Raw genomic sequence first — 15329 nt, 5'->3', positions numbered from 1 at the left:
GCACCCCCACCCCTAGGGATGGTTTTCCTGTGAATAAAGTGAGACTTACTTCTAAGTAAACATGCATAGAACCATCTCTACATCTGGTTAAGCAGTCTCAATTTTGAAGCCCAGCATGTTCAGTATTTATAATGAGGCTTTCCCATTCAATTTCCCCACCCCCACCCCGCTCTCGGAGACTTCTGTAATGCTAGACGGCCTATAAAATTTAATATTGGGAATGTTTATCAGTTATACTGTAATAAAAAGGAAGCAATAGAATAGAGAGCGATAGGGCCTTTCATAAGTACAGTTCTTTCCACTGTTCATTTATATGGATGAAATCCTACACAGCCGAGTTTTCATTTAGAAAACATCTCATGACTGCCTCAAGTTCAGGGTCGCGAAAAGTTATTCTTCCCAGAACTAATTGCGGCTTGAGTAGCCAGTCACATTAATGATTGTCCTACGCTACTTTTAATGGTCTGTATGCTTTAATCGTACTGTACACTTTCCTGATACTTTATGAGTGTGTCGTATATAAATACTTTTATACAGTGCTAGTTTTCTAGGGGAAAAGGGGGTGCTGGAACTCACCATAAACACCTCCTTCGTTCTCTTAGAATGGTGATGGCGCCCACCTGAGAGGGGCCAGAACTGAGTTCCTGTGAGTTTTCCCTGAAAAAAAACCCTGCTTTTATAAATAAATAAAATAAAGCTGCCAATAAAAGATGGGCTGGCAGCTGGCAGAAAGAAGGAATTAGACAAATTCATAGAGGAGGAGAGCTCTGGTAGATATTAGCTGTGATAGGTAAACAGAGTTAAAGCTATGGTTTGCCCAGTAGTGATGTATGGAAGTGAGAGCTGGACCATAAAGAAGGCTGATCACCAAAGTATTGATGCTTTTGAATTATGGTGCTAGAGGAGACTCTTGAGAGTCCCATGGATTGCAAGAAGATCAAACCTATCCATTCTGAAAGAAATCAGCCCTGAGTGCTCACTGGAAGGACAGATCCTGAAGGTGTGGCTCCAATACTATGGCCACCTCATGAGAAGAGAAGACTCCCTGGAAAAGACCCTGATGTTGGGAAAGATTGAGGTCACAAGGAGAAGGGGACGGCAGAAGACGAGATGGTTGGACAGTGTCCTTGAAGCTACCAACATGAGTTTGACCAAACTGTGGGAGGCAGTGGAAGACAGAAGTGCCTGGCGTGCTCTGGTCCATGGGGTCACGAAGAGTTGGACACGACTAAATGACTAAACAACAAGGTAAACAGAACCTACATGTTCAAGAGCACTGTCTCCTTCTACCCCATCCCCTCTGAACCATGTATTTCTTATCCCCAATCACGTCTCTTTGACAGCTCCAGATTGTTCTTGATGGGCTGGTTCAGGACGGTCTTAACCAGGCTTCCTCAACCTCGGCCCTTCAGATGTTTTTGGCATACAACTCCCATGATCCCTAGCTAGCAGGACTAGTGGTCAGGGATGCTGGGAATTGTAGTCTCAAAACATCTGGAGGGCCGAGGTTGAGAAAGCCTGGTCTTAACCCACCCTGGACCAATCCTAGATTGGCCCTGATCAACCAGACTCAGTTGTGGACCTGAAATTTGTCCCAATCTGATGACCAGCCATGGGTTTTATGGCAAGTCTCAGAATGTATATATTAGGACTATGGGGGCCTTTGTCAACCTTGTGCCCTATTATAAAAACACGGAATTGTAGAGTTAATTCCTGAGGGTCATCTAGTTCAAAACTCCTTGCAATGCAGACATCTAAACCAAAGCATCCATGGCAGGTGTCCATCCAACCCCTGCTTGAAAAACTTCAAGAGGGAGTCTGTTCCACTTACTGTCACAAAGTTCTTCCCGATATTTAGCTAGAATCCCCTTTCTTGTAACTTGAAGCCATTGGTTTGATTCCTACCCTCCAGACCAAGTGACAACAAGCTTGCTCCATCTTCCATGTGACAGCCCTTGGGATAATTGAGGATGACTATTATATCTCCTCTCAGTCTTCTCTTTTCCAAGCTAAACATCCCAAGCTCCTCCAGCCACTCCTCATAAGGCTTGGTTTCTAGACCTTTGATCATCCTGGTTGCCCTCTTCTGCACACGTTCCAGCTTGTCAACATCCTTCTTAAATCGTGGTGCCCAGAACTGGACACAGTCCAACCCTATGCAACACAGAAGTCTCCACTAATGCATCCATGGCAGGTGGCCATCCAACCTATGCTTAAAAACCTCCAAGGAAGGAGAGTCCACAACTTCTTGAAGGAGTCCACTCCGCTGTCCAACAACTCTCACTGTCAGAGCTGCGAATGTTTTGGATTACTGCTGCCAATGACTGAGGCTGATGGGAGTTGTAGTCTAAAACATATGCAGGATACCTGGTTGGCAAGGGATGCTCTATAGTCTCCCTAGGTGTGCAGTAGAACTGACACTAAATTCTGGGCTCAGTGTCTAAAGCCTCCAGGCAAACACTTAAAATATATATATATATATATATATATCCTAAGTTAATTTCTTTTAAGTGAAACTGTTTTTGCCTGTTATTGTGATTCTGTGTGTTTCTTTGTATTTTTGTTTTGTTCTTTGGCACGGTAATTTTTCTTTTTAATATTATGCTGTGTTTGTTTAAATGGAAGGTTGGTGTATATATAGCACATTTTTAAAAAATAAAAGGGCATTCGTCACTAGAGCATAATTAAAATACATGCCACGCTGCGTGTCTGGCTATAAATACAGGCGAGGCAGCCAGGAGCTTTAGAAGAAGGAAGTTAAAGGAGATGGGAGAGAAACCTCCAATTTTTCAAAATGGACAAGCCTTTTTTTTTTTTTTTTTTTTTGCAGAGCAGGGGAGGGGAAAGTGGGCACATTATGCAAGTTTGTACCAGGCTCAGAGAAATGGTATTTCTTCAGAAGGCTTGTGGGGAACATGAGCTGGTGACTTAGATTTCACAGCCGATTTTGTTGCAAATGTTTATATGAGTACAGTTGTACCTTGGTTCTCGAACAGAATCCGTTCTGGAAGTCCATTTGACTTCTGAAAATGTTCAAAAACCAAGGCGTGGCTTCTGATTGGTTCCAGGAGCTTCCTGCACTCAACTGGAAGCTGCAGGAGCTGTGTTGTACGTTTGGCTTCCCCCAAAAAAGTTTGCAAACAGGAACACTCATTTCTGCGTTTGTTGCGTTCGGGAGCCAAATTGTTTGAGTCACAAAGCATTCAAGAACCAAGGTATGACTGTAATATATATATATATATATATATATATATATATATATATATATATGTATATGTATATGTATATATATATATATAATAAAATTAGTTTTTTAACATATCATTTTCAACAATTATTAAACATACTTTTATATCTTATACAATTTTTTTTGACTTCCATCAATCACATCTGAAAATTTTCCAATCTTTTCACTTTATTTACATTTCTTAATTTCACTATTACATTTAAATATCATAACTAATGTCTCTCTTCTTTCTCTTCTTTGCAATATTTCATATATTTCTCCTTACAAAACTTCTTTTAGTCCTACTAGCGTAATTTGTTGATTATAGTTGCTCTTCAAATAGTTTGTATATTTCTTCCAATCTTCTGTAAATCTCTGGTCCCGCACGTTTCGAATCCTTCCTGTCATTTTATCCAATTCTGCGTAGTCCATTAATTTTGTTTGCCATTTTTCTTTCGTTTGCATTTCTTCTTGCTTCCATTTCTGGGCCAACAATACTCTTGCTGCTGTTGTTGCATGTAAAAACAATTTAACATCCTGTCTATTAATATCCTCGCTTATAATACTAAGTAAACATGCTTCTGTTTTTTTTTTAAAAAAATTATATTTCAACATCTTTTTCATCTCATTATATATCATTTCCCAGAAGTTTTTTACTTTCTTGCATTCCCACCACATATGATAAAATGATCCTTCTTTTTCTTTACATTTCCAACATTTATACATTTTAGCTAATTTCAAAGGTGTGATAAAGGTATGACTGTACTTGAGACATGTCCATTGCACCAATACATGGAACAGAGAGGTTAGTTACTTGTCGCTAAACTAACTCGGGACAGAACTTTCTGACTAAACATTAGGAAGAACTTTTGGGTGGTAAGAGCTGTTGTGACGGTGGAACGGACTCCCTCGAAAGGCAGTGGAGGTTTTGAAACATAGGTTGGAAGGCCACCTGTCATTAATTCTATAGCTGTGATTATTGTACTGGCACCAAGTGCTTGGGTGATTTGCACTTGGTGCCAATTGTAATAAATAAAATCTGCCCTTATTCCCTTATGGGGGACACAAGAGCCCTTAGAGAGTCCTTTGTAGGTTCTCCATCGGTAGGAAAAAAATAACAGAGGCCAACCAGAAAATACTGAGAAGCAAAGCAGCTAGTTAGCCTGATCTTTATTGAACTGTTGCAACAGGGTGCTCCCCCACACGCAGGAAAGGAGGAAGGACCCAGAACCAAGATGTGCCTGCCCTTATATAGACATTTTAAATTGCCTTCCCTGGAGCTCCAGACCACCCCTCCATACATCATACATACATCTCAGAAGGGGTGTAACCCAAGACCACCCCCCACAAACATCATACCTACATCACAGAAAAGGTGGTCTACAACAGAAAATTGAATGTTGTTGTTTTCCCTGTTTGCCAGGTTATAAGATAATGCCTTATCTGATTGCCTTTCCGGGTAGTCTGGCCATTCCTTTGAGATGGTGATTTCCCAATTCCTGAGACAATGGGAAGCTTCCCTCACCCCCTCCCTCCTTGCAGAGAAAACATTTGGTCAGTTTGGGAGTCAAAATGGTTTCAGGGCGGTCTTCCTGTGCTGCTCCAGACATGTGGTCCACATATCTATGCACGTGCTTGGCTGGTACATTTTATGAACATTTATTATATATATATATATATAAAAGACTTTAATTTTTTTATTTCACAAGCCACTACTGGGCTGAGTTTAAGATGTTGGTACTAACGCATAGGTTCCTAAACAACACAGGTTCCTCGAGAGACTGCTTTCTCCCTTACCCCTTGGGTTGCTGGGGTAAAAGTTATGTTGCAATTTTGGTGGGAGGAGTAAAATGTTTAAATACTCTGCACGCAGCCTGGAGCTTTCTCTTTGCTGCGTGCAACGGATCACCCGCCCACCCGCCCTTGAGTAAGGGGTTGTTGCATTGACCTTGCTATGCCTGTCATGGGGTCGTCTGCCGTTGGGGCAGGGGCTTGGTAGGAATTTTGTCCATCTGGCTGATTGGCTGGGCCATTTGGTTTTTGCCTACTGCATAGCAAATTGTCACAACTTGTAAGGTTGCGGTTAGGCATTGGTTATAAATTGGTGGAGGAGGGGTTAGGATAGGCTGGGCCTGCCCATCCATGGTTGCTGCGGAAAGGGAATTCCGTTAAAGGTATCCTGGGGCTTGCCATCTTTTCGTCCAGTCCCTGGAATGGGACAAGGGCCGGCAAGCCTTCGGGGAGCATGCGGATGAGAATTGAGGGTCTGTGACTCAGCTCCATTTCTCCCCGACTTGCTTTCCCCCGCACTGTCTTTCGGTGGTGCCCGGAAGTCAGTTCTGTCCCCAGGCGGGGGGACAGATAGTCTTAACCAATGCCTAAACAACCACTCATGGTTTTGTATTTAAATAAAGTTGTGGTCAAAATTATGCCAAAAACCTTAAACAAAAATTAAGTGTGCGTTGTGAGTTATTTGGGGGGTGGCTTGGAGACCTCGACACGCAAGTTCTAAAAATCTCAGAAGCCTCCTCAGCATGTAACTTTTGTTAAGTATAATTGGTTTAATTGACACTGAAATCGGGATTGTCTCTGTACTGTTGATAAGGTTTAACATGGGAAGATTCTACTGATGCTTTAGAAAAGCAAGAAGAGCACTCTGAGCCTTAGCTGAGTTGATAATTAACTAACGGTTGTTTTCTGCTACTCTAGCTAACATGTGAGTGCTGTAACCTTAGATCAGGTATTTGGTTGCAAATCTCCATTTTGAAGGGTGCTGCCTTTGAATCTCACAAAACTCTGTGGAGTGAAGACGTAAATGGAAACTACAGCAGCAAGACTGCTATTAGCTAAAAACTGGAAATCTCAAGAAATACCAACAGTAGAAGAATGGCAGATGAAGATGTTGGACTTTTTGGAGCTGGCATACCTGACTGGAAGAATCTGCGACCAGAAGGAAGAGGAGCATCAAGAAGACTGGAAGAAATTTAAAGAATATTTAGCCAAATGTTGTGATATAAGATGTTAGAAATTACTTGAAAGTACCAAACAGGCCTAGGACTAGAATAAGAATGAATTGTAAAAGATCATGGACTAGATTATTAAGAAAAGAAAAGAGGATAGTAAATGGAAGGAGTTAATTTTATGAGAAATATGACTTTGGAGAGCTGTTACAAAGTGATTCAATGAAATTCAGTTAGCGGGGATTTGAGGAAGTCAGTTAACAATGAAAGTTATATTGGGTTTTAGAAGTAATTTTTCTTTTATTTTTCTTTAGTATTGTAATGTATTTTTGTGTGTGTGTGTGTTATATATGTTATGTTTGTGATAAATCTTGAAAATTAATAAAATGAAAGGAAATGAAGCTCTCAAGGAAAAGAGCTCCAGGTGTTATGGATGCTGTTAAAGAGAGAGAGAGATACCTTTGCTTATACGTCTGCTTGGATCATCTCATATTTTGTGAGATGCTGAGCCTGTGCCCAAGGTCCATACAAAATATTGTATGGATATTTTTGATGTACCTTTGATGTTTTAATTCAGTTATTGTTATGTACTGAGTTGAATAGGATCCAAACTGCAGCAGTCTGATTGGTCCTAGAACAATAGGATCCAAAAGGCAGCAGTCTGATTGGTCCTTGAACAATAGGATTCAGAATGCAGCAGTCTGATTGGTCCTAGAACAATGCAGCAGTATGATTGGTTGGCAGGAACCACCCAATCATGCTCCAGATTGAAGTGAATCCACAACCTGATTGGCTTACAGTAGAATTCCGGAATTAGCCAATCATGTGCAGCCCATTGGGTAAATAATGTATATAAAGCAGATACTTTGAGGGGGCATTCATTCATTCCTCCTCACCGCTATGAGCTGAATAAAGAGCATGAAATCACTTTGCGACTCTGAGTATATTTCAGTTATGAAGAAAAGAATAATATTTTTATGGGTCTGGATAATGTTTTATTTCCAAAAGGAGTCAGTTCTTATGCTTCCAGTCACTTCACACTGTGAAATATTAACATCTTCCTCTGTTCTCTGGGATCACATTCCTGTTAAGGTATTTGCATTTTCTAGGGGGGGAAATTGAAGGTGTTTGTTGTTGTTCCAGCAGGTTTTCCCAGCTTGATGAATGGGTCTTCACCATGAGTGTGTAGAGTTTTAGTCTTGTTTTAAATGTCTTAGCTGTTTTGGTGGTTTTAATTGTTTTTAATTATGTTTAGTGTAAGGTAAAGGTAAAGGACCCCTGGACAGCTAAGTCCAGTCAAATTTGACTGCAGGGTTGCGGTGCTCATTTCGCGTTCAGGTCGAGGGAGCTGGCGTTTGTTCACAGACAGGTTTCTGGGTCATGTGGCCAGCATGACTAAACAGCTTCTGGTGCAGCAGTACATCGTGACGGAAACCAGAGTGCACGGAAACGCTGTTTACCTTCCTGCCACAGTGGTACCTATTTATCTACTCATGCTGGTATGCTCTCAAAGTGATAGGTTGGCAGGAGCTAGGACAGAACAACGGGAGCTCACCCCGCTGTGTGGATTCAAACTTTACGATTGGCAAGCCCAAGAGGTTCGGTGTTTTAGACCGCAGCGCCATCCACGTCCCATTTTGTTTAGTCTAAATCACGCTGAGATAGTTCCTTGGAAGACAATAAATAAATCAGTAATGATGATAATAATATAAACATATAATATAATATGTGCACTTCCTTACACAACCCTCGTTATGTAAGCAAACTGTGTATGCTGTTTATTTTTGTCCCAATCTCTCCCAGGATAAACAATGGAGAGTATAGTGAACCTCCCACATCTCAAATACCTTGAAATCCACTAAGGAACGTGTCAAGAAACAGAGACCTCCTTACCTGTAAGGCAAACAAGATTTCGCCATCAGACTGTCAACCTTCTGAGATAAGCCTCCATCTTTTCTTTTCCTGATGTCATCTAGCAGACAAGTGTACAGCAATGAAAAGATTAGAGCTATTAGTTTAATTTAGCTTTGTCTTAATTGTCTAGAGGACTTTCTTTTGAGCTGACAGATTAATGTACTGTCATTCAGGGCCAGTTATGATAATTCCCGTAAGCTCTCGTATTAAAACATGGCAGCTTTGAATAAGCTAATCAAATCTATTCGGAGCAGGGGAGGAAGGCACAACAATGCAAGGATGAAAACAATGAAAGGGAAACGTAGACCTGTCCTCTACATTCTCTAAGGTTTCCTTCTTCTGTGAAAGAGGCTCCAATTTCCCTGCATCATTCATAGAATCATAGAATCATCTTGGGCCACTTGGTAGGTGCAGGGCTTCTGGCTGACCTTATCACTGTGAGATGACTCTAGGTTGTGTGTTTCCTTCCCAGTAAACATTCCAAAAGGATCCAAACCAATAAGACACCCCCCACATATAAGACGCCCCCTATTTTTGTGGACTCAAATTTAAGAAAATGGGTGGAGATGGCACAGAGTTGTTGAGTTTTGTGTGTGGAGAATTGCTCAGAATTTTTTTTGGGGGGGGGGATTGTCCAGGGTTGCAGCCAATAACACGCACAATAGCCGTTGACAGCCGTGGCAGAAACCAATCGAACGTCCACCCTATGCACTACCCATGTACTGTATAAGATGACCCCCGCTTTTTAGCATGATTTCCAAATGAAAAAAACATAGTCTTATACACAGAAAAGTACGGTAAATTTACGGGAAAGAAGATTCAGCCTACATGTTTGGAAGAACATTCTGATGTTGGGTGGTGGAACAGCTGTTTGATGGTGGAACAGGCTACTTCAGAAGGCAGAATCATAGAACGGTAGAGTTGGCAGGTACCACCAAGGTTCCTCTAGTCCAGGCATAGGCAAACTCGGCCCTCCAGATGTTTTGGGACTACAATTACCATCATCCCTGACCACTGGTCCTGTTAGCTAGGGATGATGCGAGTTGTAGTCCCAAAACATAGGGAGGAGCGAGTTCGCCTATGCCTGCTCTAGCCTATACCCTTGCAATGCAAGAGTCTCAACTAAAGCATCCATGATAGATGGCCATCCAACCTCTGCTTACAAACCTCTGACGAAGGAGAGTCCACCACCTCCTGAGGGAGACCGTTCCCACCATCAGAAAGTTCTTCCTGATGTTTCGTCAGAATCTCTTTTCTTGCAATTTGAATCATTGGTTTGGATCCTAGTCTATAGCAGGAGAAAACAAGCTTGCTCCATTTTTCATATGACAGCTCTTTATATATTTGAAGATGGATCTCATATCTTCCACCAGTCTCCTCTTTTCCAGGAGGAAAACATATCCAACTCCCTCAACCGTTCCTGAAATATAATTTTATTTACTTATGAATTAAGTTTCCTACACCGCCCTTCATGTGAAGATATAGATAGATAGATGATAGATAGATAGATAGAGGATAGATAGATAGACACAAAAATGTCTTCTTTGAGGCATGGATGGGATTGTTGAAGATGGATCATTGCTTCATACATAAATAAGTGAAAACAATAAGAAATGGGGGACAAAATAACATAAACACCACTTGCAAACAATAAAGATTCCACAAGAACAAATTGAAGCAAAAAGATGGCATTTTAATTAGGAAGAAAAATCAGTTGGTTATGAAGACCTTCTGAAACAGGAAGGCTTCCAGTGCATATCAGAATGAACTGCAGCAGAGGCAGCTTGGAAAATAGCCCTTGTCGAAGAAATTGTACAGGCAAGGTTGTTTTTATTTTTACACGCTAACACATCCAGAAGATGTGCTTGTGAACAAAGGCTTGTTCCTGTGCCTCCACCTGACGACGTTTCCCATGTAACGGAAAAGGCTGCCGTTCACCAGCAGGCTGCCGTTCCGAGAAAAGGTGTCTTGGACGGAGTTGACAAAAGTCTTGCTAACACAAAGTTGTTTATTAATCCATCACCCTTTTGCACCCCCTTTCCAATTCTCTTTCATCTTTATCAGCTGAGGCCACAGCAGCTGCTGCCGTCTCTAAGCCTGGCTGCCTCCGAAGAGTTAAGCGCCTCCGAGGAAACAAGATGTTCAATTCAACACAGTGGGAGGCGATAACTGGTACCAGCTCCAGCTCATTAGGGATTGTAACAAAGCTGCTCAGCTGCCAATCAATTGGGAGTCGGGCCTGACTGAGTGTTGGAGGCAGCCAACCGTCCTCTTAGCCTGCCAGGGATGAAGGAATTGTTGCTGATGCTATAGCTGCATTCCTTGGCCCACTCCTGAGCTCCTTGGAATCACGGCTCTGGAACAGGATTTCCTGGAGGCAGATGCCTTTGGCGACTGAAGCGGGGATCTCTGTGGCAGTGGTGCTCAGCGGTGTGTAGAGAGTTGACTCTCCACTCACCACAACCCCACCAGCAGAGTGGATCAGAGGTCTGACTTGTTCTGCTGCATACTGCTAGGATTGATCAAGCATTGACTCCACTGGGAGCTGCAAGCAGAACTGTTTTCTACACAATACGATACGATATGATAATCTTTATTGTCATTGTCCCATACAGAACAGCGAAATTGAAAAATCTACATAAGACATTTAAAAACCAACAAGCCTGCTATCCCAGCTATTCCAACCTGGTTAGCTCCCTAAAAACTCTGATACCCATTTTAGAATACAATATACTCCCATACAAACTCCTTACAATGTGTTTAAAACCAAAATTGCATTTGGGTAGAAACAGTTTCTCAGGCGGCTAGTCCTAGTCTTTATATTTTTTCCCCCAATAGATTTTTATTGAGATTTTAAAGATTACAAAAAGAAAAAATAAAGAACATATTTAAACAGAAAAAAACAAAAGAAAAAAAAAACAACAGATGCAAATAATTAAAAAAATATATTATATCAATCCTTTACATAACTTTCTTTCTTTTGCTTATTTCCTTGACCTCCTCACACCTCCCTTTTTTGTATTCTAATTCAATTAGATATTTCAGCAAATCCTTTCCACCTTTATTTCTATCCTAATGATTTATCTTAATATACTATAATTTAACGTTCTGTTCTTTCACCAATTAACAATCCATTTTTACTTAATCCTTTATATCATTTCTGCTAAAACCACATTACTTCCTTCCAACATCCTTCTAGCATTCCTTAATTTTACAATGTTTCTGTAGATAAACTTTAAATTTCTTCCAATCTTCTTCCACCAACTCTTCTCCTTGGTCTCGGATTCTGCCAGTCATTTCCGCCAGTTCCATATAGTCCATCACCTTCATCTGCCATTCTTCCCGGGTGGGTAAATCTTGTGTCTTCCAGTACTTTGCGATAAGTATTCTTGCTACTGTTGTGGCATACATAAAGAAAGCTCTATCCTTCTTTGACACCAATTGGCCAACCATGCCCAGGAGAAAGGCCTCTGGTTTCTTCTGAAAGGTATACTTAAATACCTTTTTCATTTCATTATAAATCATCTCCCAGAAAGTCTTAATCCTTGGGCATGTCCACCAAAGGTGAAAGAATGTACCTTCAATCTCTTTACACTTCCAACATTTATTATCGGGCAAATGATAAATTTTTGCAAGCTTGACTGGCGTCATGTACCACCTGTAGATCATTTTCATTATATTCTCTCTTAAGGCATTACATGCCGTAAACTTCATACCTGTGGTCCATAACTGTTCCCAGTCAGCCATCATAATGTTATGTCCAACATCTTGTGCCCATTTAATCATAGCAGATTTCACCGTTTCATCCTGAGTATTCCATTTCAACAGCAAGTTATACACTCTTGACAAATTCTTAGTTTTAGGGTCTAACAGTTCTATTTCCAATTTTGATTTTTCCACCTGAAAGCCAATTTTCCTCACCAAATTGTAAGCCTCCATTATTTGGTAATAATGAAGCCAATCTCGCACTTTGTTTTTTAGTTTTTCAAAACTCTGCAGTTTTAATCTGTCTCCTTCTTGTTCCAAAATTTCCCAATATTTCGGCCAATTGGCCTCCATATTGAGCTTTTTCTGAGCCTTTGCTTCCATTGGTGACAACCACCTTGGAGTTTTGTTTTCAAGCAAATCCTTATATCTTATCCAGACATTAAACAGTGCTTTCCTGGCCATATGGTTTTTAAACGCTTTATGTGCTTTGACCTTATCATACCACAAGTATGCATGCCATCTAAAGACATTATTAAAACCTTCTAAGTCCAAAATGTCCGTGTTTTCAAGAAGCAGCCATTCTTTCAGCCAACAAAATGCAGCTGATTCATAATAAAGCTTAAGGTCTGGCAGGGCAAATCCACCTCTTTCTTTAGCATCAGTTAGTATCTTAAATTTTATTCAAAGCTTCTTGCCCTGCCAGACAAATCTAGAAATATCTCTCTGCCACTTCTTGAAACTAGTCTTTATAACCCTGTACCTTCTTCCAGAAGGCAGAAGCTGAAAGAGATCATTTCTGGGGTGCTTACTATCCTGCGCTATCTCTGCCGCTTTCGTATGACACCTGGAAGCATAGATTTGATCCAAGGTGGGAAGGGTGCACCCAATTGTTCTCTCCGCAGTCTTTACAACCCTGGACAGCATTGTTTTTTCCCTGACCGATCAACTCCCAAACCACACACAGACCATAAGTTAATACACTCTTAACAGTACAATGGTAAAATGCCATCAAGCCTGCTGGATTAGGCCAATGGCCCATCTAGTTCAGCAACCTGTTTTTACAGTGACCAATCAGATCACAGAAACGTAGAGTTGGAAGGAACCCCAAGCCTCATCTAGTCCAACCCACTACAATGCATCTATGAGAGGTGGCTGTCCAACCTCTGTTTAAAATCTCCAAGGAAGGAGAATCCACAACCTTCCAAGGGAGACCGTTCCACCATCGAACATCTCTTACTGTCAGAAAGTTCTGCCTGACGTTTTGCCGGAATCTCCACCAGTGTGGTGTAGTGGTTAAGAGTGGTGGACTCGTAATCTGGGAAACCGGGTTCACATCTCCACTCCTCCACAGTAAGAGCTGTGACAGTAAGAGCTGTTTGACAGTGGAATTTGCTGCCAAGGAGTGTGGTGGAGTCTCCTTCTTTGGAGGTCTTTAAGCAGAGGCTTGACAACCATATGTCAGGAGTGCTCTGATGGTGTTTCCTGCTTGGCAGGGGGTTGGACTCGATGGCCCTTGTGGTCTCTTCCAACTCTATGATTCTATGATTCTATGATTCTACATGCAGCTGCTGGGTGACCTTGGGCACTCTGTACAAGGGGATGCAAAGGAACAACACAGCTCACTGGTTTATCCTGAGACAGACTGTTCCACTTAGCCCCGAACTGTCTATTCCAGCGTCACCAATGTGCTGTAGTGGTTAAGAGTGATAGACTCATAATCTGGGGAACCGGGTTCGCGTCTCCGCTCCTCCACATGCAGCTGCTGGGTGAACTTGGGCTAGTCACACTTCTTTGATGTCTCTCGGCCCCACTCACCTCACAGAGTGTTTGTTGTGGGGGAGGAAGGGAAAGGAGATTGTTAGCCACTTTGAGATATCAAATCCAAAGCGGGATATCAAATCCAAACTACTACTCCTCCTCCTCCTCCTCTTCTTCCAACTTGAAGCCATTGGTTTGAGTCCATTGGAGAAAACAAGCTTTTGTAGGGAACAAGATGACAGACCTTGGGGTCCCAAATTTCAGGGGCACCCTGTGCAACAGCAAATTTCGGCAACCCTTCCTCTCAGGCTCCATTCCAAATCATAGTTGTGGTGCCCTGTGGAAAGAAATCAGATCCTGCAGGGCCCTGGTCTCACGAGACAGCGTGTTCCACCATGCCAGAGCCAGCGTTGAAAAAGTCCTGGCTCTGGTTGAGGCTAATCTGACTTCCTTAGGGCCCGGGACCTCTAGGGTGTTGCTATTTATGGACCTTAAGGTCCTCCGTGGGGCATACCAGGAGAGGCGGTCCCTTAGGTACGAGGGTCCTAGGCTGTGAAGGGCTTCAAAGGTCAAAACCAGCACCTTAAATCTGTCCCTGTACTCCACCGGGGGCCAGTGCAGCTGGAAAAGCACTGGGTGAATATGCTCCCATGGCAGAGACCCTGTGAGGAGCCTCGCTGCAGCATTCTGCACCCGCTGGAGTTTCTGAGACAGCTTCAAGGGCAGCCCCGCATAGAGCGAATTACAGTAGTCAAGCCTGGAGGTGCCCATCACATGGATCACTGTGGCCAGATTGGGGCGGGAAAGGTAAGGGAAATCTGAATAAGCTCTCATGGAAACCTACGATTACTGTGACTGCTAAAGTGGTATAAGAGTGTTTCACATGCAGGTGTCACCTCAGTTTAGCGATCAAGTGTTGGGTTCAGTTTTCTCACACATTCACTGACCAAACAAGCCTAGCCCATCCGCATCCCACCAGCTTCTAATGCTAAACTGTAGTGTTTTTGAACACTGTCACATTTTATGCTGTGTTAGCAGGTGTTCCTTGGCTTGTGATCACAGCTGTTCTTTGAAGCTGGGCTCTTGCCTAGGTGTCCCCCGCCTTCTCTGGCAGCTGTGATAAATGAGCCCAAGAATGGAGGGTTGCCCAAGGAGCATCTGAAACAGCACAGAAGATGTTCCCTGAATTACGTCCACTGGCCTTGTGCCTCCAGGCTTGTGTTTGCATGCCTGGATGTCTCCCATGGAGAACGCGGTGGCTTATCGAAACACCTGATGGGGAAACACATTCATTCTGGTGCTTTCCCACAGAGAAGGCAAGGTCTCTGTCCAGCCTCAGGCCTAATTGCCTCAGCAGGTGGAGACGTCAAGATGCTGACAGTTCCTCCAGCTGCAGGATTTGATGAAAGATGGAGGAGAGAAAGAAGACTAGGCCACAATCCCAATGCACCCGGTTGCTTGGAAGTAAGCACATACCCAAGCTAATGGGCCTTAAAAATAAATAAATGTAAAGGATCCCTGACAGTTAAGTCCAGTCATAGACAACTCTGGGGTTGCAGCACTCATCTCGCTTTCAGGCCGAGGGAGCCGACGTTTGTCTGCAGACGGTGTTTCCAGGTGATGTGGCCAGCATGACTAAGCCACTTCTGGTGCAATGCAACACCGAAACCAGAGCAGCACATGGAAACGCCGTTTACCTTCCTGCCAGAGCAGTACCTATTTATCCACTTGCTAGGTTGGCAGGAGCTGGGACCGAGCAACGG

This window comes from Podarcis erhardii (assembly GCF_964252035.2).
Source record: "Podarcis erhardii genome assembly, chromosome: 8".
Classification (NCBI taxonomy): domain Eukaryota; kingdom Metazoa; phylum Chordata; class Lepidosauria; order Squamata; family Lacertidae; genus Podarcis; species Podarcis erhardii.
Note: the sequence above shows the minus strand (reverse complement) of the source record.